Source organism: Pinus tabuliformis, chromosome 1_2, assembly GCF_031772625.1.
Source record: "Pinus tabuliformis cultivar Carrire ecotype Pingquan chromosome 1_2, CPIR1, whole genome shotgun sequence".
Taxonomy (NCBI): Eukaryota; Viridiplantae; Streptophyta; class Pinopsida; order Pinales; family Pinaceae; genus Pinus; species Pinus tabuliformis.
This window is the reverse complement of record NC_142298.1, coordinates 207,318,701-207,345,779: the sequence shown is the minus strand read 5'-3', so window position 1 is coordinate 207,345,779 and position 27,079 is coordinate 207,318,701. Positions and strand designations below refer to the sequence as shown.

The following is a 27,079-nucleotide window of genomic DNA, read 5'->3' as shown; positions in this document are numbered from 1 at the left end:
GTCTTATAGTAGTATGCCCATTTACATGCAATAATTTTGACTTCATTAATTTTTTTTTTTGTTTATTGCTGCTGCTATTCTGACCCATCCTCTCTCAATTGCGGGCATCCTTGTTTCGTTTCTTTGTTGCCTTCTTGCCAAGTTTAACTGCCTTTAATTTCTGAGATGAGTCCTTGAAACCCTCGCCTAGGGTGACTTCACCAGGAGGCCTTGATCTGGATTTGGAGTGTGATAACATGCGATGCTTCTTTTTTGGTTGATCTATATCCATAGCATCAGCATTCTCTTCCACGCCACTTGACCTTTCTCGCTTACGACGAGACACAGATCTGCTCCGAGCTCTCTCTATTGCTGCCGAAGGATCAACCCCAGGTTAGAAAGATGTCTGCCCATCCTGTCTGTGGTAAATTGTCTATCTTTGTCAAACTTCCTCGGCATCTTGCTTCACCTCGGCGTCGGAAGGTCGAATCCCAGCATCCTCAAACGCATTCATGATCTCTTTCTCCTTGTGTCCCAACATGAGAAATGACCCGAGCGTGATTCTCCCGTCATCGCTGCCTTCACCCAAAAACAAGAAGGTCTGATCCGCCCTCTGTATCTTGAACCCATCGAACCCCGCCGGCACCCGGAAAATCCAGGCGCTTTGCCACCACCCCCGTGGCAATGATGACAGTATCAGCATCTGTCTGGAGGAGCTCTCACCCGTCCAGCGACACGACATCGGAGTCCACCTTGAAGGAAACGATGGAGGCCGCGGTGTCTGGAAACTGCTCCATGATGAGCATCTTGGCGCCACGGTATGCAAAAAGAAACAAGAGCAACTTATACCATATTATGCACTACAGAACCACAACCTGCACCATCAAGTTCCCCGAGAACTCTCCATACATGGCCTTGAGCAACGGTATTCCCATCACCAGCGTGTTGGGCAACGTGGACACCGAGAAAATCGTGATCATCCACTCGGTGCTCCCGCTCCTGGTGAAGTTGGTCCACATCCCCAGCACCACCAACATTATCAGCTTCTGCAGCGTGTCCGTAGCTGTGAACTTGAAGTTCATGGTGTATGGGTCATTGGTCCAAATAAAATGAAAAGAGAGCAACAACACTGCAAATATGGCAATGAAACGATTGATCCCCAAGCACTGATCCGACGTGAAGATCTTCCACCATTTCACAAAACTATAGGCCTATATCATAGCCATGTATAGTGGAACCACTGCCACATGATGGATCTGCTCTCCAGCCACTTGTGCCTATATTTGAACTGTGCCCAGATCAACATCGATCTCTCATATATGAGCATTGCGTCACAACTCGACCACTAGTAATATAGCAATCTCATAACCATGCTACCTCAAATCTTCAGATCGAGACCTCCATGAGTGCAGCGAATCAAATTTCTTTCATTCACCAGGCCAATAAAACCCTTGGCAACAAAAGCATCCCTTTGAAGCCAACATTTGGCTCTGATACCAATTGTTAAGAAATTGACTGTATAACATAAATAATTACCGAAAGGAATAAATATAAAAATAACCAGCAACAACCATAAACACATAAAAACACATGTTTATTTGGGAAAACCCCAAATCCGGGGAAAAACCCAACCTAATGATATCTCATTAGCATTGGCCAAAATCCTGGCCAATCCGACCAAGTGAGCCTTCACCGCTCACCTCCAGGCTTACATTACAATGAAGTCCTTCCAACCTTTTATAAGCTCCATTACATATAATACCACAAGCAGAATACTATGGGTGCACAATACCATGTGCCCCAAAACCATCACTGTTTAACCTGGTCAACTTTGACTCTCCCAAGTCAAGTTTACCTAATAGTATCACTATATTTTTGGAGATATGATCTGACGAATTTAGGGTTTTTGCAAGCTCCATAATTCCATCTCAAATAGGACATCATGGAATTTTCATTATAATTGTTTTTTTACAAAGTTTAAGACTCCGAAATTAAAACCCATTTGAGCTGAAAACTTGGTGAAGCTCGGGACCGAATTTCAAATCTTGTTTTGTTATATTTTCAGAGATACAGTCCAAGACATTTAGGGTTTTTGTAGGCTACCGAATTACATCCCAAATAGGTGACCTTGGAAAAATCATCATAACTTTCTCTTTGAGAATCAGATTGCAATTTCGTAAGAGGTTTCAGAAAGAGAATAGACTGTAGTTTTCTATGTATTAGTTTTAGGTCCTAAGGTGGAAAGAGTGACACGTGGAACTTCATACAAGTTCACTCTACTGAACGAGTCTATAATCAGGTCATCGTGGGAGATTTGACATAACTCTTCCTTGCGGAATCCAATCTTGATCAGACTTGCGGGGTTAGAAAGAGGACCCAGAGGGATACTGCAGGACACAAATTCAGAAATCGGACATATGAAATTACAAAGTTACTGTCGTTTCACGATCGAGCTCCTAAAATCAAGAAAATGCAATATGAGGAAGTTTGATGACAAGGGTCCGTTAAATTGGATACTACAGATGGAGAAATATTTTGATCTACATAAGGTGCAACTATTACAAAAGGTACGTATTGCATGTTTATATTTAGAACCGAATCAATTTTTATGTTATGAAGGGATTTGTTCTCGTAAACCACTTGTCACGTGGTCAATTTTCACGGAGGAAATGATAGCACATTATGAGGATACAAAGAGAAACACTTTCTTTAGCCAATTGATAAATCTCAAACAAAAGGGTTCAATGGCAGAGCACATTGAGGACTTTCAAAAATTGAATATAAGGTAAATGATATTCCAGAGAAGCAAAGGATTGATGTCTTCATAGGGACTTTAAAGGATAACATTCAACATGAGGTTCGTCTTTGGGAACCTGATTCATTGGAGCAGGCATTCAAGTTGGCAATAAAAATTGAAAGAGAAATTATGGAAACAAGGAATCCCACCACTCATGACTATAATTATGGAAGTGTTTTTTCTCCTAGCCTTCCACAACCTACAAGGTTTACACCACAACAATTGGAAGAAAAAAGAGAAAAAGGGCTTTGTTACAATTGTGATAGCAAATACACTAAAGGTCATAAGTGTGTTGAGAAGAAATTGTTTTACATAGATTATGAAGAGGAGGAAGTAAAGGATCAAGAGACATCAAAAGAAGAGGATATACACCAGGAACCAACCCCAGAGAAAGAAGAAATGAATCCGACCATATCTTGTAAAGCATTAGCAAGAATTACCACTCCTCAAACTCTCAAGATAAAAGGACATATCAAGAAGAAAAAGGTTTAAGAAGTGAAAGATCACATCGAAAAAGAAGAAATGAATCCGACCATATCTTGTAATGCATTGTCCGGAATTACCACTCCTCAAACTATCAAGATATAAGGACATATCAAGAAGAAAAATGTTCAAAAAGTGAAAGATCACATCGAGCATCAAGAAATAAATCCGACCATATCTTGTAATGCATTGGAAGAAATTACCACTCCTCAAACTCTCAAAATAGAAGGACATATCAAGAAGAAAAATATTCAAGCAGTGAAATATCACATCGAGCATCAACAACAAGTTCTCCAACTATTAAAGGATAATGCCACTTTGGTGCATAATCGAATGAAACAACAGGCAGATCAACATCGTAGTGAAAGAAGTTTTGACATAGGCAATTGGGTATTTTTACGGCTACATCTCAAGCAAGCTATTTATGAGAAGGAAATGTTGGCAATACTACATGCACTTAAGAAATGGCGACCTTACCTAATGGGAAGACACTTCAAGGTAAAAATGGATCATGATAGTCTTAAATACTTTTTAGAACAAATATTATCTTTAGAAGAACAAAAAAAATGGGTCACAAATATGTTGGGTTATGGCTTTTCATCTACAAAAAAGGGAAGAAAAATGTTGTTGCAAATGCACTCTCAAGAAAGGATGAGGATGTGGAAGAATTGCTTTGTGCTATTTCTATTATCCAACCATATTGGATAAATGAAGCAAGGGATGAATGGAAGAAGGACGAAGAAGTGTGGCCACTCATTCAAAAGTTGTAGAAGATCCCAATTCAAACAATATTTCCAGAACTTGAAGAGGAAAGAAAAATCATATTGGAACCTGGAGCAGTCACAAAAACAAGAACCCGACAGCTACAAAATCGATCAATTTCAGAGTATCTCATCAAGTGGAAGAACTTACCCGCTGAAGATTCCATGTGGGAGTACAATAATTTTATATAGAAGCATCAAGAACTACTCAAGCATTGAGGACAACACTTTTTGAAGGAGAGGGGCATCTTAGGTCCCTATACTACTAGCGTAACCCCTTATTGTTATTAGTACAACCCCCTTATTATATTGTTGTGCCCATGTAGTCCCCATATTGTTATTATTGTGCCCCATAGAAGCCCACTATTGTTATTATTGTGCCCTTTTATTATTGTTATGTCGGCTCTGATTATATTATGACCCATTAGACTCCTATATATAGAAAGGAGGTCTTGTCATTTGTATCATCGAAGAATTGTTCATTTGTGTAATGTAAAGGAGGTTGCCCCCTCGAAAAGGCTTATTTTGAAGGCGTTTATCTATATTTTCTATATTTTTGTGGGTTGTTTTCATAACAAGCTCCATGGGTAGTATGTTTTCTTTTTAGCGGTTTTTCTAAGGTATAGGTGTGGTTAAACATCGAGGACAATGTTCCCCAAGGGGGAGGGTTCTGTAAAATCCTTGGTGGAAATTCCACGTAATAAAAGTTAATAAAGGAAAAATAATAACCATGGTTGATGGGACACTTATTCCAAGCTGAATGTTGGGCAAGATATCCTAGTGTGGGTGTTCATTTTTCTTATTATGGATAAGGAAATTGGCAAAGGAAATGACTAAGGATTTGGAAAGGAAAAATGGCATTTTTTGCACATTTATTTACAAAAATAATGGAAATTAGGAGAGAAGGAAGGTGAAAGGTTACAAGTTGCATGTGAGGAGGAAAATGAAGGAAAAAAATGGAAAATGAAGAAAATGGAGGCCTAATTGATAAAAAGGCTTATGAGGATCAATTGGTAACCTTTTTTCTTTTCAGTTTTAGAGCTCTCTCATTATTCTCTCTCTCTTTCTCACTCTTGGACACGTAGAGAGTTTTCTTGGAGCACTTTGGCATTGGACCAAGAAAGGAAAAGAAGGCAAGAGGAAGCAATGATAAAGCAAGGAAGAGTAAGATCATGTAGCTACACCAAGATTCTTTGCAGGTATCAATTTGCATGTGTGTTTTCCTTGGTAGATTTGGCATGCACGGTATTGCATGTGGCTCTTTTGTTATTTTGGCATGGGTTTTTCCAAGTGTGATAGTGTTTTTAGTCTAGCCTTGCCATTTCCAGATAACCATGGTGTGATGGGGTTGTCATGTTTTGGTTGTGTTGGATTGTCAAATGGATTTGAAGCTGAGCAAGGTGGATCTCTGAATGATAGAACACATGGCCTAGGGACCCCTAAACTAAACTGTGGGTTGCAGTAAAGACAAATTTTGTGTTTCCTCAATGGACCTAGGAATCCTTAACTAATGAATGACGAGATATATGGTAAATACTAGATGTGGTTGCCCTTTATTAGGCCTAGGAATCCTTGTGAGTGAATGGTAGGATATACGGTAAAGCCTAGAGGGTGGTGTCTTGGTTTAGGGCCTAGTGATCCCTGGATCGGACTAAGGATTGTGGTAAATCCTGAGAGACTAGGAGATAGGAAAATTCCTCACAATGTAGGTGGAGAAATACGATGGCATCCATGCTTATTTTGGCCTAGTGATCTGGAGGAGATTATGATAAAGCCTGTTATTACATGTTTATTATGTTGCCCTAGTGATTCACGATGGATTATAGTAAATCCTGGTTTCTATTGATGAGGGTGAGGTGGTTTAGCCTCAGAATGCCCTGTTTGGCTCTTTTGGTTCAAGTCCCACATTCATGCTTGGAATATGCCATGGGGGTGAATGGATGAAGAGAGATTTGGCTAAGCCATTCTATGGTCGGGTAGAACATTGTAGTCCCATCCCGGGTTGGATTTTGAATTCAGTAATACAAGGTTCTTTCCTTGATATCTTATGTATAAATTTATTGGTTTATATGTGGATTCTATGGTTGATGTATCCTTGATATTTCTATTGTTATTATGCTGGTTATAAGCACATATTATGACAGTGATGATGTATGGTTGTCCTCATGTTTTGATTTTTAAACGAATGAACAATATATCTATGACCTAATAGATGATAATGCAGCTAATGATATAAGGGAACAATGCTTCTTAGCGATTCTCAGATAAATATGAGAACCCTATGCTCAGATATGTTGTTTTCTCCTATAGATTACAAATTTGTGATATGTTTGACGAAATGCCTTTCATGGTTGGTAGGGGTCCAATCAAAGGTTTGTTCAAGTAATTGCATTTGTATCATCATTCCCTTATTATATTTTGGTTATGAAGGCGTCATTTAGTTCTGGGCAGTGACCTGGGCTATGGGCTTGAAAAAGTGGCTCAAATCTCGGGGACGCTAACACAACACTGAGTAAAATAGTCCCTAGATGCTGGCATACCATGCTGTGGGAGTGTCTAGAGCCCTCTAGATGCATGCATGCCCATATCATGGGAGCGTCTGGGGGTTAATTGGTCTAAAAACTCAGTGGGACCCAGGGGTTGGTTACCTGAGAGGTTGGGAAGGTTCCTAGGAGTCCTCTTGCTAATGTGGAAGGTCTGCATGTTGTGTTTCCATCGATTCCACTTCCTTAAGGTCACATAGGATGTTGAATCCCATCATAGTAGCCTCTCGTCACATGTTTACCCCAGCTGGTTGGTTACTTGGGTAGATGTGGGAGGAGGGTGTTACAGATTCATTCAAGAATGATATTCCCTCTAAGGTAAGCCAATCCTAATTATCTATGGTCTCTTCTGATCTACTTTTTGGAGTGGATTATGTTGCATTTGATTGTTCTTCTCCATCCATGATCAGGAAGAGACACTCTTCATTGGCATCTCTTGGCACTTCTACCACATCTGGTACATTACTTTTACGATCACATCCTTTATGTGATTGATCTTCTCCTGGGATGGCTTCTTCTTATTCTTCATCGTATTGGCCATAACTCCTTGGATATACCTTACAATGGTTAAACTGTTCCTGGAGGAACCTGCTCTGATACTAATTGTTGGAAACTAGGTAATATTGAGAGGGGTAGAGAAGTATTTTTTTGACTAATTTTAACAATTGTTATCAGTATACACTATTTCAATGTATTTAAGAATCAACCATGTAAGCAACTCAAAAATCACACTACAACACCATAAACCTCATACACATATGATACATTGATTTTTACGTGGAAACCCATCAAGGAAGAAAACTACCTATCTTCCTTTTAGTTCTTTATGCAAATGCAAGCTCCAACCTTGACACTGCACTGACTGGCACCCACCAGAAAGAAGCTACCACTCCCTTATTTACAAGAAACCACTTGCGAGAGGCACCGACCTGAAGGAAGCACCAACTCCTTGATTTGAAAGCAACCACGTACAAGAGGCACCTACCTCCAAGTTATTTTTGTGGGGCAATAACGTGAAGGAAGGACTGACTCCCTAATGTGAAGGAACCAACCTAAAAAAGCCAATGGATCCCTTTTTTATAACCTTTTTAGACTTAGATCCACATGTACTCTATCACTTTAATCTTCATAATTGTATTGTTGCTCTCACCACTTCAACTCTAAACCAACCAGATATCTCATTGTACAACCAACATCCTCAAGCTATCATCCTTTTTTATTTTAGCTTTTCCTCTAGTCTGCAACTCTCCTCTCACACCTAGGTTTGTTCATGACTTCTTCAAATCTGCTAAGCTACACTTTTCTCACATTTAAATATGATCACAACTTTTCATACTTGCTTAGTGACTCTTCTACAACCTTAGATTTGATATCAACACTCACACTTTCTCCCCTTTTTAATTCTTCACTCATCCTCAAATTATGAACTTCAACTTATATCTATTTGTTCTTCCATGTTCCCTCTCATTCAACTAAATCTTTTTGCCTTTACATTCATTAGAAGTCAAATTGTTTCAGGTTCACACCATTTGAAATTCATTGGTATCTTCATTTCTCTAACGAGATAATGTTAATCCATAACACAGGTTCCCCATCTTCACATTGCCTTAGCTCTAATTTTTATCTTTCATAAGTATGGGCTTATTAGTCTCTACCCTTTCACAAATTCGACTTTCCATTAAAATCACTTATGTTTTCTTTCACACCCTCAACTTTTATCTCCTACAGATTTGCCTTTATTTTTATTTTCTCATTTTGGCACTATGTCTCAATCTCAAATTTCCAATAGGATCGACAACATTTTTCAATCAAACACATTTTTTTTAATAACTTATGTGCCTTAATTACCATGGGCATTTTACCATGGTTTTTAATCCGGACAAATTCCTTTCTTGACTATATTATTTGAACTAAGTTCAAATAACCATATTAGTAATATTTGCATTTATTTTCCTTTAACTAATTTTCCGCTCAATATGCCCTTGCTTATAAGACCGGGAAATATGACCACGGGCCAAAAAATTTGGATCGAGGTCCATTAAATTATAACACATTATGATACATCTAGAGTCCTTTTGAACTAGCTCCAGAGACTTAAACATATGACTAGTTGATGGGACCATAACCTTACAAGTTCCCCCTCAAGCTTTGGCTCCTAGTGACATGTGATCAAAACTTCAAAACCATGTCCTTGACTTACTAAGTGCATTTCTATTCTCACATCATCATTCTTCTTCGTTAGTTCCACGTTTGCCTTTGTTAGTCACTAGCACTTTACTTCAGTTGATCGTCAATTATCTTCATCTCTGCTTAATCAATGGTTGTAGTTAATTGTATAGCCCCCTGCTTGCATGATAGTTAACAGAAGGGGGAGGGTCTACAATTTTTCATTTATACCACTAACCCCCACACATAGTCCTCAAAGTGTGCTATGAGCCAATATTTTCATGCTTGGATCTAATGATTTATATCAATTGCGGGGATCCCCTTTATGTCGAACAACTAATAGAGGGGGGGTTCTCAATTTTTGGTTTTGTGCATACCAAACCAATGCCAAAATCTAGAACCCTACTATGCCACCTCAACCTATCCATGCTAGAGTTCACCTATCAACCAATTCATCGCTTAACAGTGCCAAGTCATCCACCTGTCTCAACATCCATTGCCACCTGTCTCAACATCCATTTCCACCTATCTCAACATCCATTGCCACCTGTCTCTGCATCAACTGCCATATCATGCCACAAGGCATCCTCTAAGTGGTGCCATGTGTTAGTTACAATTGGTCCTCTTGGACACCCAAAAGGTCCAAAAATGCCTTCCACATGTCACACTATTGAGTTTACTCGTCATCACATCGGCCATTTCATAGCCACCATGCACTTCCACATCATCTACCTTGTCCAATCATATTCTTCCATGTGTCACTTATGTCATTGGTATGCCACTTCAACAACCACATAATCAAATATATCATCTGCCATGTCATTCATCTATACGGAGGGAAAGTTGGGGTCCAATGGTTTTTCAATAATTTATTTTGTGATTTTAGAAGGGTCATGGACATTGCATTCCTGTCACTTACCATGACCCACAAAGTTTGTCACCACAGAGTATGTCAACCGCAAATTGTCAACAATGGCCCCATTTCCAAGACTCTATGAACTTTCTGACGTAAGACCTTTACACTGCAACGTATGTCATTTTACAGGAAATTTCTCACCCCACAAAGTCTATTAGTAGCAGAATCTGCCAACCACAAAACCGCTAACCGCAGATTCTATAAACCACAGAGATGTCAATTGCTAGGAAAATGCTTGTCCCGTGCCTTCTATAAGCCAAGTGGAACCAGGAAAATTTTTACTTGAGATAAATCCTGATCCATTAGGAGTTTTTCCAAGTGCCATATGCATTTGGAAAGGTCTCTGAGAGGATTATCCTACTATACACTCTGTAGTAACACTTGAGATGACCCACTACAGACAAAATGCCTTCAAAGACAAACCCTCAAATCAATAGTCTGAAAACATTACAAGACTCTTCAAAAATTATCAATGATTACTTGACATCATGGAAAACCAATTTCCATCCTGCTCAACAATCTCCAACAAGCTCCCCCTGAACCTGACATTACTTGACATCAATGACTACTCCTTTGACATTAATGAGAAAATTTTTCTCAACATATAGGAGGAGGATGAGCCAATTAGGTCCAATCAAGGCAGATGAGAGGAGTGGTATCCTCCCCACCTAGCATTAATTCCCATAAGTGAGGTGCTTAAATCTTGATGGTTATATTTTTATATCAAATACAAACCCTAAGGAAACTAATTTACCCTAGTATAGTCCGCAAATGAGGGAAAGTGCTAGTGTATTTCCATGAGATATATATTTTACAAAAAGGGAGGAGAAAGACAATAACTAATCCAATGAGATATGAACCCACACCTTGCTTTCCCTAAAGAATATTCTAACTTGTCTATAAAAACCCCAAAAATGGTAGGAGAATGATAACTAACCCAATGAGGTATGTGCCAAGACCTTTCTCTCTCTAGGGAATCTTCTAACTTGTCTATAGAAATACCAAAAAAAGTAGGGGACACGATCCATTCTCACTTGTTCTCTACTTTGGGATTAATTTATTCCAGCGAACAATTGTTAAGTTTGGCAATGATTCCTTATTTAATATTATTAGTGTAATCCTCTAGTCAAAGGGGACCCTAATATATTCCAATCTTTTCAAAATGTTATTTAGAGGCATTGTATCAAAAGCTTTTTTAAGGTTAACAAAACAACATAGAAGTTAGTCTTTATTATTTTGACACTCTTCAACTATAATTCTATGAGTATTTCAACGATCTGAATTAATATTAACTTAAGTTCATCTTAATTCTCAATCAAAATATTCAAGGTGCAAACTTTTGCATAGTTGTAAACTATCAAATTCTTCTATATGAAAACTTCTTTGTGAGTGTAAACTTTTCATATTTTCACCTTAAGCCATTTTAAATATTTCGTATGCTTAACAACTCTAAAGTTAATATAGGTTTTTGACTAGTTTATTCAAAAATATATATATTTAAGTAACTTGTGTTTTTAATTATAATTTTAATATTTGCATTATTTTGTAAATCACTTTATACACCCATACCTTTGAGAGCAACACACACTTATGTGCACTCATGTAAACATATGTATAAAATAAACCATTTTTATTTTTAATATAATTTATCAACAGTATGTATTTTCATGTGTCATGTGTAATTTAAGACAAAATTATTAAATCAATGTAAAGCAAAGTAGTAAAGGACTTGGTTCTTAGAAGACAATGTCCACTGGGAAAGAGAAGCTTAGTGCTCTATAAAGGGGCAAGTAGAATAACACTGCAAATCACATCAGGAAAAGGGCTCTTCGATTCACTAAGAAAAAAGGTGAGGATCCATTAATCAAGGTACTCGAGCATTTGTCAAGTAAAGGAAGAGTTGACAAAAGAAGGGGACCAAAAAGAAATTAGGTTTAGAAAGAGGTTGATTGCTGAATTCCCAATTGTTGGACACTGCTACTATTGAAAGAAGAATGTGAAGCAATAAGAGATCGATGGATTCACATTTGCCCTCACTAATTACTAGAGAAAATCAAAGGACCCATGAATCAAATCCTATATCTTCTAGGTCAATATATATATATAATTTCCCTAGGAGAAAGAAAAAATGGTTGGGTCAACGGTAATACAACAAGAGAAAAATTAATGGCTATAGAAAAATGGTGACAACCAAGTAATAAGTGTGATGTGGAATCGATAAAGATCCTCCTCTTCCAATGATTGACATATGTTGTTGTTTTTTGTGAGAGCATGGTTAACGGTTTTGTGTGCATATGGTCGAGAGCTCTAAGTGCCTTACCCTAACTATTGGGATCCTCCTTAGGGGTGTGATGGGGGGAAAATGACCCATTGTAGAGCAATAATAGGGGAGGCCATTCGGAAGGTGGACTAGGTTCACTATTTTATTAAATTATGCCCGATATAGTAGTTAACATTGACTAAATGTAAAGGGGCCTCATTAAGAAGGTTCATTGGGTAGTTACGAGGTTATATTGATTAGGTTTCTATTTTCTATCTATAAATAGGGATGGAGTCCTACTTATGAGATGTGTAGAAGAATATTGTTGTTGGAACTTAACACCTTAGGGGGTTTCCCCTCTATTAATATCAAAACCTAATAAGGTATGGAAATCTTACATTGATAATTTTTTGGAGGGAATCCATTCTTCATTTGGAACTTAAATGATAATGTAATGTCCTCGACCACTTAGGAGAAATAATATGGGTTATGCTAACCTAATAAGTTCCTGTAGGCTAAGGCAGGTGTTGTGACCAGCAACACCCCCCCACATTTAAGCATCATTCGAAATGCTAAATGTGTGGGGACCCTTAGTTAAAATCTAGGAAAAGCAAAAGTAGTGCTTAAATTACTTTCCGTAAATAAAGTTACCATCATAAGCTTAGGAAACTCCTTTGAATACTTAAAATCTAAGTTTATGATGAGGGAAAAATCTTTATTATCACATCGTAAAAAGATAGTAGGATGCCACCGTTCAAGTGCAATCCCGGCATATGCAAGATCGTGGCATTGAACAAATATCGTGTCGCATTCAGCAAACTTATATGAAACACTTCAAAAGTTACCGATTTGCGATGACGCCGATCGCAAGATTGCATCTCACAAGAAACAGGTTAACGAAATTTGTTATACATAAAACTCCTGCGATCTGCGATATTGCGATATCGCGATCTCGCGATAAAGCAATGATTGCGATGTCAGGCTAGATCAACATAGCGATGTTGTGTTTGAATGATGTTGCGATGTTGCGATATGCGATGGTGCGATCTGCGATGTTGCGAAGCAAATCGCAAAATCGCTCCATCGCAGATCTTTCGGGCACGACATTCAAGAAAAGTATTTTCCATAAGCTGACACATGGTTATGCGCTTTAAATGCTAATAAAGGAGTTAGTTGTCAGTTATTAATAGAAAATGAATGCATGCTTTCCGAAGAATCACTTCACGTAAGGTGGTGTATTTGGTATGTCTGCCGCATTTAAAACTCTCCCATCACCGTTCCTGGTCATTCATTTCTACTTCACTTGTGAATTGCAGGAACAGAGAACGAAGGACGATACAAAGCAATATGCAGGTTGAAATGGGAAAGAAAAACAAAGCCCCGAGCTCCGAAGAAAAGGAAATGGCACCTTTGTATATAGACATGGCTTGTAACAGAGACGCAGGAATAGCTACGTGGGAAGGCATGTATAGGCTGCTCGAAGAGGAGAACCCCAGAGTAATGGAAGTTATTACTGTTGCGGGCTCACGGAGTTCTTCTGAAGCAACCCTAACGGAGCTAGCTTGCTCATTCCTGCATCGGATAGCAGTGAGGCCAAAAATCCTCCCATACACAGATATGGTCAAGTGGATACTTGATAGCGTAGAAATAAAAAATAGACAGTTCAAGGTTCATGGTCAAGGACTCATCAGTTCATTCGCTGCGCAGGATTTGAAGCTCATTTATCATCTGCCTGAGCCACAGGCAACTTATAACACGCAGTTCATAGAGAAATTCGTAAAGGAGAACCAGAACCTAACAGAAACCACCAAAGACTGGTCTAGGAAAGACGAACCGCTCAAGAAAGATAAAAACGGTATGTACAGTACTGGTTCCCTTACCTCCCCATATTTCTTTGCTGCTGCCATGCTTTGTAGAATATTTGGAATGCCAGATATCAATAAATTTTCATCCAAATGGTTACCATTACTAGACGCTGCCACAAATGCCACTATTGTATATTGGGCCAAAATTTTATCTGATAACCTAATCACGGCTATTGTCAGTTACCGGTCCAAAAGAGCTACGTCTCAAAGAATTTATCCTCCTTTTTACCTGTCTACATATATTATGGATTCAATATGTTATGTTTCTAAGTTTCCTGTTATGGGTTGGAAGTGGACAACTCAAGACCCCTTACCCATCCATGTCTATCATAAGGAATTGTGGGACTCTCAGTTCACTCCATACTTCTACCAAATTTGTCATGGAATTATGCTGCCATTGTATAGAATGTTGTATGATAAAGACCCCCCGAGGTGCTCACCTGAAGCAGAGGTAGACATCCTCCCTGTCGCAAGATGGTTCGGAGAGGAATTGTTCACTTATGTTAGGGTATTTGGAAGTACTGCACCCCCTCATGTTCTACCTTTGTATATCCTTGATAAACTTCTAGCTCGAGAGATTGCATATCAAACCTGTGGAGAAGGTGGCCTAACTAAAGACTTAAAGGACAAAAAGAAGGCTATATGGCCACAGTTTCCTATAGCTTGTGGGGCCTTTTCGCTATTTGAAGTAGGTCACGCGCTCACTGAAGTACAAAATATGACCTATTTACAACTATTCAAATTCCCGGGAAGACCATTTGACCTGAATGAGGTTGCCCAAAATTTCACAACTACAGTCAAAATAAAAGTGTTCCTTGGGAAAAAGGATTTATTTGATGATATATTCTAACAGAAAAGCACACTTAAAGAGATTTTGCGCGAAGCCCAATTTCAATTGTCTCCAGAAGATTTTCAAAAGTTCATGATATACAGAGAAAGAAGATTAGCCAGTATTCCTCTAGAGAAACTACGACTATCCGCAAGAGAACCAACTCCAAGCATTAGTCTCAGTGGGAGTTCAAGCACTAATGGATCTAAATCCAAGTCTGAACAAGAAATGCCCGAACACTCTAAGAGATCCGGAAATGACCAGGATAGGAGCGAAGAGTCAGCTAAGGATACTGCTCAGTCAATGGAACTTCTACAACAGCAGGTTATTGCCTCCCCGCAAAGAGATCCTCCTCCTCTCATCATTCAAGCACCACCAATCACAACCGAATTAGATAAAGAATGGGAAACCTTTAATGAACTGACCAATCTTGAAGGACAAGCCCTAAAAACACCTGTGAGCAATACACAGGTAGCACAAGAAGTAGTCACAACAATAGTCAGCGATGTCTCAGATACGGAGCATATTCCTGTTGCCCCATCTTCTGAGCTTATACTCAACATTGAAGAAATTCCCCCTTTGGATATATTTTATAGCCCACAACATAAAGCAGTGGTAAGAAGACAGAGAAAGAAAAGGAAATTGGAAAATACACTCTCTCAAGACGCAAAACAATTAGATGTCTTGTGGAAAGATCCCACTAGCAATCCTACTGAAAATCTCACCAAACTATCTCAGATCGCAGGAGCATACGCCTCTGCGACTATTGATAAAGCATCTGAAGTACAACAGTTGTTAAAAGAACGGGAAGATCAAATACAAGTACTGCAACAACAATTGCAACAAGCTAATACCAATAATGAAGCACAGAAACAACTTGAAAGGTTGCAGCAGGACTTCCAGCAAATGCAGATAGGATATCAGAAAAGTTTGGATGAGAAAGGAAAGCAGTTACATGATTTACAAGAGATGCACAAAGACGACCCTAAGCTTACATAGTTTATTTCAGAATCTATTTCCTTGAATGAACAATTACTACAACAACAAGAAGTGTTGGGCCAAAAGATATCACACTAGAGTTATTATTGTGAAATTAGTGATAAGATCACTAATCAAGTGGTCGATTTACGAAGTGACTATGATCTGATTGATAAACGGGTGACTGAGTATTTGGCTTGGCAGGATGAAGACGAGGGAAAAAGAGCAGGCGCACCAAGGATAAATGAGAACCATAAAGAACTGCTCTTTAACAAATGGGACGATCAAATCAGGGAGGCAGAACAAGCGGCAGAAATAGCAGCCATGGCAGCAAGCAGTCTTAATGATTGTGTAAATGAAAATTTGCACAGGGCAAATTTGATCACAGAAACCACCCCAGGATATTTACCGAACAAACTACAACTAGAGGCAAAATGGAAACAGAGAGCGCAAGAAAAGGCAAAAGCAATTCAAGGGCTGAACATGTTAAATTGGGAATATTACTGGGCATACTTGGTGAAGCCGCATAACCAGTGGATGACTGTTAAGTGTATCATAAATGCGGTCGAAAAGATGGCACTAGCTCTCATTGATTCCATTTTCTCAGCTCAGTTAAAAGCAGAAGTCAGCCAGCCGGCTCTCCTTAAATCGATGCTGCATACATGCAGTTTTAAAGACCAAATACGGAAGTAGTTTAGTTCTGGATTCAATTTTCGCTTTACTTTTGCTTAGAAAAAGGGTGGTCATTTAAACCGCATCCTGAATTTTTGTAAATAAGTTATTATTAGATTTAGTAAGTAGTATTTAAACCCTTCTCATGCATTTAGAGAAGGGTCCAGAAATTTATCACAAACTTGTCCTCAAAACATGCACTTTTGCACCCTCAGAGGAGGTTTTGGTGAATGAATGGATCAATATTTGTTGATGTTTGCATTTGATATCTGCTACTGATGTTGCACTTCTGTACTCTTAGTGTATGTTAGAGCAAGGAGAGATAAATCATTGTCGCTTGAAGCTTATGAGTAGGACTAGTCATAAATGGTACTTTTATCTCTTGACCATTTCTGCTTATGTGTTAAGGTGATATACAATTTTTAGTTGTTTATGCATTATTGCATGAATGCCTGAGTTATCATTTGGCACTTTTGTACGGTGATAGCTATTTATTTATGCTTAATGTATGAATAGCTCATTATGTGATATGTTTTTCACAACTGTTTCGTCTAACTTTTTATGCGAAGTGGTTCATCTTTATTGATTTCCTTTCTTATAATCGCTAAATGATCTTTATTACCAGTTGTTATTTGAAATCTCTTTAGATCACATAATAGAAGAATTACATCCCGGGTTAGTATAGACTTAGATGTGCTGTTTATTAGAATACAATAGCATAGAATTAGATTAAAGTTTGAATTAGAATATCTTAAATAGGAACTGTTAGATCAGCAACATCAAATTCTACACACACACATTCATAGATTGGGAAACTGGTCCCATTATCCCCAGTCGGACCCGCTATACCAAACGGATAAGGAGCTGCCAACCAAGGTCCGGACTGGGCGGGTATCCCCTTGTTGTCGACCCGATTTTCGGGGCTTCAACAGCAGGGAAATTTTATAATAAGGGAACATTATTGGCCTAGGAAAAGATTTATAATGGTCTAAGGGGTGAAAATGGGACATATCATAGGCTAATGAAAAGTCACTTTAATTTTATAAAGTGAAAGTCTCTTAAAGTGACTTAATAAAATATTAAAAGGGTAAAAAACAACAAAAGTGGCCATTCAATTATAAAAGATAAAAGTGAGGAGTTTCTCCCCATTCTTTCACTTGCATTTTCAAAAAATGAGCTCTTGAAAAGTTTTTGTAGAGAATCTTAGCGTTTGAGAAACCTTATTCACCATAGCTTGCTTTGATGTTGAAACTAAATACCCTAGTTGGTCCAAGAGTGAAATTGCCTATATACCAACATTGTGCTTTCATGGCGTAAATGATTTGAAAGAGATCTTGAGATGAAGAGGTGTTATAAATTGATCATATGACTTTGTGTTTCTCATATATCTTCTATCAAGTGGTGTGCCAAGATAAATCTATGGGTCGAGTTGTGGAGGAAGCGACCAATTTTTGACAGAGTATAGTGGACGAGTTTATTTCTTTGGAAGGACGAGTTTACACTACTAAGAAGGGGCCACATTATTTCTGCATCTTTGTTGGTTGAGATATTGGGACATGGGGTTGAGTTCCATTGAAGGAAAGAGGATGAAGCTATCACCATTCATGGGGGTCAAGTTAGTTGATTTGTGGGTTGAGTTATGTTATACAAGGGGCCAAGTTCTCTCGTAAAAAAAGGTCAAGTTAGATCTCTTTGGCTGTTTGTCGAACACCTTCTAAATTTGTGTGTACCAACCTTTATGAAGGGTCAACATTGATTCCAATCAGAGGGGTGAGGACTAATAAAAAAGATGAGTTTGTGGGAGGTTGTGTAGCTACTAAAAAGAAGTCAAATCTCTGGTCATTTGGATGTATTGAATGACCATGAATTATGAATAATTTTTTAGTATGTATTTGTCATTTGTGAGTTGATATCTATCATCAAATTATTTAATGTAACCAGGTCATCTTGCTGGAGTATTTACCAAGTTCCAATTTGAGTTCTTGTGCCTCATAACATTTGATTACATAACTGTGTCATAATGAATTCACTGTTGTTATGATTTTAAGTTGTTCTTGTTGATGAAATGTGTTCAATCTCTTGCCATATGGTGCATTATAGTGATGTATTTCTAGTTTTGTGTTAACTTATTTGGAGCTAAATTGAGGGAAATTGCACCTATATCCCATAGTGAGCAAATTGTTTTATCAAATGCATCACTAAAAACTCAATCACAACTTACAAATGTTAGGGGAAAATTTTGGAGTATCTGAGGTGAGTATCTTACAGTGGTATTAGAGCATGTTCTTAGATAGTTGTGGGGTCCAAGGATAGATTATTTGTGATTTAATGAGTGGTGAAGAACATCCTTATGTCACTTATAAAAGATGGTATAAAACCATAGAGCCTACTCACATTTCTGAAGAGGATGAGTTACCAGGAAAGAACAAAGAGGAAGAAGAGACAAATAACAAGGGGAAAGTAGTAGAAGAAACATCTGAAATAGAAGATCCAAACATGGGCGATAAGGAAGTTGAAGCTTTTAACAATTTAGTCAATGTAATAAACTATTTGGCTAAATGTTAAAATAAGATGGTGGACCTGATGAGAGAGATGAAAAACGAAGGAGCCCCCATTGGAAAGGAACTAATAAATGGAGATGGGTATGATAATGCATAAGACAGTCATGTGCGTTCTACCCCACAAATCCACTCACGCTTGTATAACAGAGAACCTAGACCCAACATGCCTCAATTCATACAAGAGACATTAGAGGACCTGACGGAGTAGAGGAGTAAGGAGATCCCTTATGCATATTATTTGGGGGAGTATAGGGCATTGGGATGTGAGTTCCAAGGTGTCATGAGTTTCATTGAATTTTGCCACTTTCAGTTGAAAAGCAAGAGTAAAATAGTTCAAAAGGCATTGAGTAATAATAACGAACTACAAAACACATTAGGCAAAGTTACCATCCCTTGTTTCAACGGGTCTTCCAAATGTTTAGCTCGATCTTGGGTATAGAAATTGGACCCATATTTCTAGTTGCATCAGATGATGGAGGAAGAGGCCATTAAGCTAGACACTATACTTCGACAGAAAAGCCCATGAGTGGTGGTACCATGGGTTGGTGACTATAGGTCACAACAACATCACCTCATATACTGTGTTCACTCAAAGACTCATTAAGAAGTCTAACGGGAAGGACCCAAAGATTCATTTTAGAGAGCTAGCCCAACTCAAGTAAACAAGTAGCCCAAAGGCTTACAATTCAGAGTTTTAGAGACTAGAAATTATGGCCACGGATACCTCAAAGATCATATTGGTGATTCTATTTGCAGAGGGGTTATAAGAGCCTATCAATGGGTCAAAGGATTTTAACCCACCACTCTTCGTGAAACAATTAACAAGACCAAGGATATGCAAGATACTACTAAAATAAAATTCACTCCTAAGCCCTCTTTCCCTCAGAAGAGTAAAGAGGTCCCTTTTAGAAGGAGTGGTCCAGGAAACCAAAGACAGATGAGGAGACCCGGAATGAGTTAAGAAAGAAGAGGATTTTTTTAAGCTATCAGGAGCCTTGAGCACTAGGGTACAAGTTTGCAGGTAAGGATAAGGTGGGAAAGGCTCAGCATATTAAGGTGCACTCTAAGAGTGATAATGATGATGGAGATGAGGAGTTGATGCAGGGACAAGAACAGGGATAGATACATTAGACAATTGGGGGTGAGACTTCACATGCGGAGGGAAACACCCCTATCATTGCATCCATGTCAAGATTCCTTGGGCATCATACTTTCAAATTCCTCTAGTACTAACAGGACACAAGGTGATGGTATTGATCGATAGTGGAGATTCCCACAATTTCATAGATGCAACTAGGTAGAATGGAGAGGGATCCTACTGAGGAGTTTAATGGTTTTGTGGTTACCATACCTGGTGGCCATTAGATGGATTGTAATACATTCATCCCCAAGCTATAGCTAACCATGGGGAACTATACAGTGACTGAGGACTTCTTCGTGGTGGATGTGGAAGACACCAATTTGGTGTTAAGAGTTTAGTGCCTCTAATACATTGGCAAGTATATTATGGATCAACGAAACATGGAGATCAAATTTAAAGATCTAGTGGATGGTAGAAGGGTAGTTTTGAGGGTCATGCATTAGTACCCGCTGAAGATAGTATCATCCAACAACATGGAAGCAGTGTTGAGGTGGGGCAATATTGACTGGGCGACTGAGTGCCTTATTACAGACAATCGACAACTATACGAACCATGACAACATTTTGATGACATTCAAGTATTTCTTCATAAACACATTTTTTTTTTGACATTCCTCCTAGTAGACCACCAAACAAGGGATTTGAGCATGTTATAAAATTAGAGGAGGGTGTATAGGTTGTCATTGCAAACCCCTAGTGACATCCCAAGGTTTACAAAGACAAAATTGAGAAGGCCATCAAGGATCTATTTAGGTTGGGTCGCATTCAACCTAATTCTAGTCCTTTTGCTTCTTGGTCATGTCTAAGAAGAAGGATGATCCCTTGTAGATGTTTATTGATTATTGGGCTCTAAACAAAAGAACAATAAAGAACCGGTACCCTATCCCCAGGATAGAGACAAATTGATTGATGAATTGAGGGGATCCAAATAATTTTTAAAGATTGATCTTCGTTTAGGCTACTATCAGATTCGGGTTCAAGAGCAGAACATTCGAAGACTACTTTCAGGTTCCACTATGGGAACTACAAGTTCTTGGTTATGCTATTTGGGCTAACCAATGCCCCTGTAACTTTGAAGTCATGCATTAACCACGTTTTAATAAACAAAAGTGGAAATAATTGCTGTTTTTCTTTGATGATATATTGGTCTACATCAAGACTTGGGAAGACCATCTAATGCACTTGAATGAGGTGTTGGGAATTTCGGAGGAGCAGGAACTATATGCGAGGGAGTCCAAGTGTGAGTTTGACATGATAGAGATGCTCTGTTTGGGGCATGTGATTGGGAATGGGGTTCAGGTCCATTAGGAAAAAATCAGGGCAATCATCGAATGGTCTGCCTTGAAAAATATATAAGAATTGAAAATCCTCCTTAGCCTTTTCACTTACTATAGAAAGTTTGTCAAGGGGTTTTCATATTTAACAACACCTCTCACATACCTTACCAAAAGGGGGATTTCAGTTGGACCGAAAAGGAATAAGAAACATTTGAGAAGATGAAGCAGGTGATGAGTTCATTTCCTGTGCTTGCATTACTAGATTACACCTAGCCTTTCATGTTGGAGTGTGACACTTTGGGGACTGGAATAGGAGACATTTTCAAAACTTAGATATTATGAGTGACATTATTCAATTTATGACAAGGAGATGTTGGCCATCATGCATGCATTTACCAAATTTCGACAATATTTAGTGGGGAACGAGTTCAAGGTAACGACATATCATAACAACTTGAGATTCCTCATGGAGCATAAGGAGCTGAGTGAGAGACAAAAAAAGTGGTCAGTAAGCTATAGGCGCATGAATTTGAGATTGAGTAAGTAAAAGGAAATCACAATGCAATAGCAAATGCTCTCTTAAGGATGTCATCCACACTTTCGCTCATAGAGATATCAGATGATTGGAAGTTTTTGTTGCATGTAGAATACTCCAAAAATAAATTCACATGCGAGATTCTGGAGGGGTTGATACAGGAAAAAAAATATTGGGTCGTGGCTGACATCATCTACTATAAAGACTTAATCTATCTTGTATCAGAGTCACAACTCAAGGACACAATTATGCAGGTGGCTCATAGTTCACCATTGGTAGGACACTTAGGGTACCTGAAAACCTATATAAAAATTAGGGAGAGATTCATTTAGAAGGGCCTCAAGATAAAAATGTTGAGGTTTATGAAATAATGCATCATCTTCCATCATAACAAAGATAAACATACTCATTTTGTGGGGTTGCTACTACAACTCCATATCCCTACGTATAAGTGGGAGAGTATCTCCATGGAATTTATCACTGGATACCTTTGGTACAAGAAAATGAATGCATATATGTAGTGGTGGATTGACTAATGAATTTTGCACACTTATTTTCCATACCATCCAAATATTCAACATCACAGGTGGGCGAATTGTTCTTCAAGGAGGCCTTCCATTTGCATGGGTTACTGAAGATCATGGTGAGCGACATAGACAATGGATATATGGGAGGCTTATGGCAGGAGTTATTTATACTTGTGGGAACTGAGCTGACCCGGAGCACTAGTATCACCCAAAGACTAATGATAAGGCCGAGATAGTTAACAATTGGCTAGAGGGCTATCTTCGACATTACGTATCCGGCTAACTAAATGCATGGGTTAAGTGATTGCATTTGGGGGAGCACTGCTATAACACCACTTTCCACATCTCCATTGGTATGACGCCCTTCAAAGAATTATATAGATACGATGCCCCAACATTTGGAGATTAAATATTTGTGGATAACCATGCCCCCTTGGCTAAAGACTAGGTTAAGGAGAGCCAAACTATATTACAAGTCCCTAAGGACAACTTGCGGATGGATGAAAAAAAAGGTGTATGCAAGCAGGAAGATAGTGGAGTACAATTTTTAGGTGGGAGACATGGTATACATTCATATTCAACCCCATCGACAATCATCGATAAAAACAAAGAGAGAAAAGAAGCGATAAACCCAAGTTCTATGGGCCATACAGAATCATGAGGTGAGTTAGAGAAGTTGCCTATGAGCTTGCACTTCCCAAAGTATCTAAAATTAATAATGTATTTCATATTTCGTGCCTCAAGAAGGCCTTTTGTAAGCAAGTAGTCACCTCCACTGAGCTCCCTCCATTGGATGAGGAATGAGGGCTAATCCTGGTTCTAGAGGATATTCTAGAAACAAGGGAGTGGAAGTCGAGGAATATAACTATGAAAGAGTAGTTGGTTAAATGGAAGGATCTACCTATTGAGGATGTCAAAAGGGAAGGAAAATAGGTGCTCAAACATTTAGAGTTGAAGTTTCTTGAGGGAAAGCAATCATGGGTGGGGAGGATTGTAATGTCCTCAACCATTTAGGAGAAATAAGACGGGCTCCATTAGCCTAATAAGTTCCCATAGGCTAAGGCGGGGATTTTTTTGATAAGGGAGCATGAATAGACTAGGATAAACTTTATAATGACCTCACTGTTGAAAAGGGGACATATCCTAAGCTAGTGAAAAGTCACTTTAATTTTATAAAGTGAAAGTCTCCTAAAGTGTCTCAATAAAACATTGAAAGGGTATAAAAGTGAAAGTCTCATAAAGTGTCTCAATAAAAATTTCCCTTTTGACTTGCATTTTGAGAAAAGGAGCTCTTGAAGAGTTTTTTGAAATAAGCTTAAGGTTTGAAAAACCCTAGCCACCATAGTTAGCTTTGACGTTGAAACTAGACACTCTAGTTGGTCCAAGAGTTAAATCACCCATATTTCACCATTGCGCTTTCATGGAGTAAAGGATTTGAAGGAGATCTTGAGATGAAGTGGTGTTAATAGTTGATCTTATGACTTTGTCTTTATCATACATCTTCTTTCAGGTGGTGTGAAAATCCAAATACAAGGGTTGTGTTGTGGAGGAAGGGACAAAGTTTGACAGAGTAAAGGGGTCGTGTTTATTTCCCTGGTAGGACGAGTTCACACTGTAAAGAAGGGGTTGCATTATTTCTGAATATTTGATGGTTGAGCTATTAGGACAAGGGGCCGAGTTCCACTAAAGGAAAGAGGATGAAGCCATCACTATTCTTGTGGGTCGAGTTAGCTAATTTGTGGGTCAAATTCTACTATACAAGGGGTCGAGTTCTCTGATAAAAATAGGTTGAGTAATATCTCTCTAAATGTTGGGAGAAAACCTTATAAATTGTGCATATCAACCTTTATGGAGGCTCAAACTTGATTCTTGTTAGATGGATGAAGAATGACAAGAAAATCAAGTTTGTGGAGGTTTTGTACCTGTTGGAAATAAGTTGAATCTTTGGTCATTTGGCTATACCAGATGATTGTGCACAATGAACTAATTTTTAGAATGTATTTGTAATTGGGGAGTTGATATCCATCTTAAAATCATTTAATGTACCCAAGTAAACTTGCTTGAGTATTTACCAGGTTCCCAACCTAAGTTCTTGTGTCATGTAACATTAGTTTACATGACTGTGTGCTAATAAATTCAATACTATTATGATTTTGGGTTGTTCTCGTTGACAGAAAGTGTTCAATCTCTTGACATGTGGTGCATAGCGGTGGTGTATTTATTGTTAAGTGTTTTATAAATGATATATTTTTATATGAAGACATTAATCTAGTTTCATGTTAACTTATTTGGAGTTAAATTGAGGGAAAGTGCACCTAAAACCCATAGTAAACAAATTGTGTGATGATGCAGGGTTACCCCACACATACCCACAATATGCTTAAAAATGCATAAATACAATTGTCCTAGGTATTTGATTCTCAGGGAGTCAAATATTCAAAGTACAAATGGATAAGGCCCTATATAACAGTTCCTTTTCATCGGAACCGAATCACTTCGCCAATACCTCCTATCGGGAGTTGAATCACCCCTTAACCTATAAATAAGACTTTATTAAAGCCTTCTTTTAATTCCTTCCTATCAGAACCCTTAAAACCCTTTACAACCTTCAATCAACGCTTAATTCCTTTATAAATCAATTACAGGGAAATCCCTGCAAAAGCATCATTTTCTGCCTTTTTTACAACTCTGTCATGTTTCCTGAGGTTTAACATCATCGCAATCGCAATCAGAACCACACAACCCCGTAGTCATCTCTCGGCCTCTATCGCATCTGATATGCGACCATATTACATAAAAAAACATGGAAAACTCCACTTTAGCATAAAGCCAGATCTCAAAGGTTATACACCCACATATATAAATATATTGGGTCTGCACTTAAGTCACTCCACTCCTTCGATAGGCCCGAACTTCGATTGCCCGATCGCCGATCTTTGATTATCGGCGATCGCTATATCGGCGTTCCGTTACATTGTCCATCGGCCCTCCTATCCTACGATATGTGATCGATTCTCCACTGTCGATCCCCTTTTCGATCCAACGACCCTCGTTTCATCAACGATGTCGCAATTGGAGGTTACAAAGGGTTAAGGCTAATCCATCCTTAAAGACTTCCGTTGATGCGATAAATCTTCGACCGTTGATCTCTTAGATCTAACGGTTGCTGTGCATGGACACTATACTCCTCTGCTTTGTCTTTTTGCTCGGTTTTATGTTGTTTTCAGTGTTGTCTGTGGCTCGCGGTTTTCTTTTAAAAGTTTTGGTTCCTTGGTTTTTTTTTCCAATGCGCGCTTTCTCCTGAGCTTTCTCTCTTGAACCCTTTAATGGATTCAAAGGTTCCTCACGCTTCTCTATCTCTCCTTTTCTTCTGTGGATTCCACAGAACTTGCCCTGCATACATATTTACACAGAATGGCTGTTCACACCTAAATTATCATTCTATATGCGAATAACATAGTTATAAGAACTGGAATCAAATCATTGGACACACACACACACACACACATATATAAAGAAAGATTACAAATCAGGTTATTTTATCTCTCGACCTGATTTTTTTCACATTAGTGGCCTTTATTTCGACTCTGCCCGTAGGCAAACAAAATCTCAACTATCTGCCTAACCTTTCTCTCACCTGTCTAACCCTTGAATTATACAAAAAGATCACAATTTATAAAGTGGATTCATGAACCAATTCTGGTTCAGATCCAAAAATCTCTCACTCTCTCTTAAAGAATCTCTTCAACTCCACTCTTTTCTAAACAAACGTTAAATCAAGCTCTCAAATTCCTCATATCCTATTCAAACCAAATAAATCTAACTGTCTGGCTTGATCTCCACACAGGGAGGATCAATCAGCCACTATACCCTTTTTCTCAAAATAAAACATTCTCACACATTTAAATAAATAGAATTAACTAAATTCTTGCCTTCCAACCCTTTGTTAGTCACAACATGTGATCATCCCATCACATTGCTGACTAGGTATAAATGCTCTTGCATCAGACTCCCAAGGTTGAAATATTTCATGGACTCCTGTTCATGAGTCTTTCTACTTCCTCTATTGTAAACTTCATCAGATTTCATTTCCCAACTGGCTACTTGATCCCTTTCATCTGTAGGTGTATTTATTGCCTCCTTTGTTTCTCTTGGGTGCCAAACTTTGTGTTGTGGATGTATTTTTTCTCTGCATTCATAAGCATCTCCTTTGCATAATGTTTTGGTGCTGATACTCTACATAAACACCTCCTCAAACAACATAAATCTCTGCTTCTCTATCCGCTGCTGTCTTGTCATCATATCAATAGAATTGATCTCCATCTTCATGTATTTTCTCCTGTCCTGTACCTGACTGTTCCTTTTGATTTCTGACTCGATCACCAACATCTCCTTCTGTCTATAAACCAATTTCTTTATGTTGTTCTGTATATCCTTCCATCTTCCCTTGATTCGTTGACTTTGACAATTCTTTATACTCATCACCTTTGTAGTTTTCATCATCCACCTATCCAATAGCTTAAGTAGAGTCCTTCCAATCTCAAAAGAAGATTGGGTTTTGGTTAATACAATAACATATAGCCTTCCAACTATATATTGTTCTCTGGCTGCAAATACTTTAATTATTGAACTTTGTTCAATTTCCTCCATTTTCATATCAAACTTAGTTGAACTGTCCACCCAATTCCCAATTGCATCCTCAAGATAAACTCTTGACATTTAAGTTTTCTTTGTATTAAGAACAAAATTTGGTCTGTGAACTGTACTTCCACATCCCCTGAAATATTCT

General features: G+C 38.4%; 1 pseudogene; it reads right to left on the bottom strand.

Moving 5' to 3' along the window:
- Positions 1-698: 698 nt before the first annotated feature.
- On the bottom strand, positions 699-27,009 carry LOC149205183 (auxin efflux carrier component 4 pseudogene; annotated as a pseudogene).
- Positions 27,010-27,079: the final 70 nt, after the last annotated feature.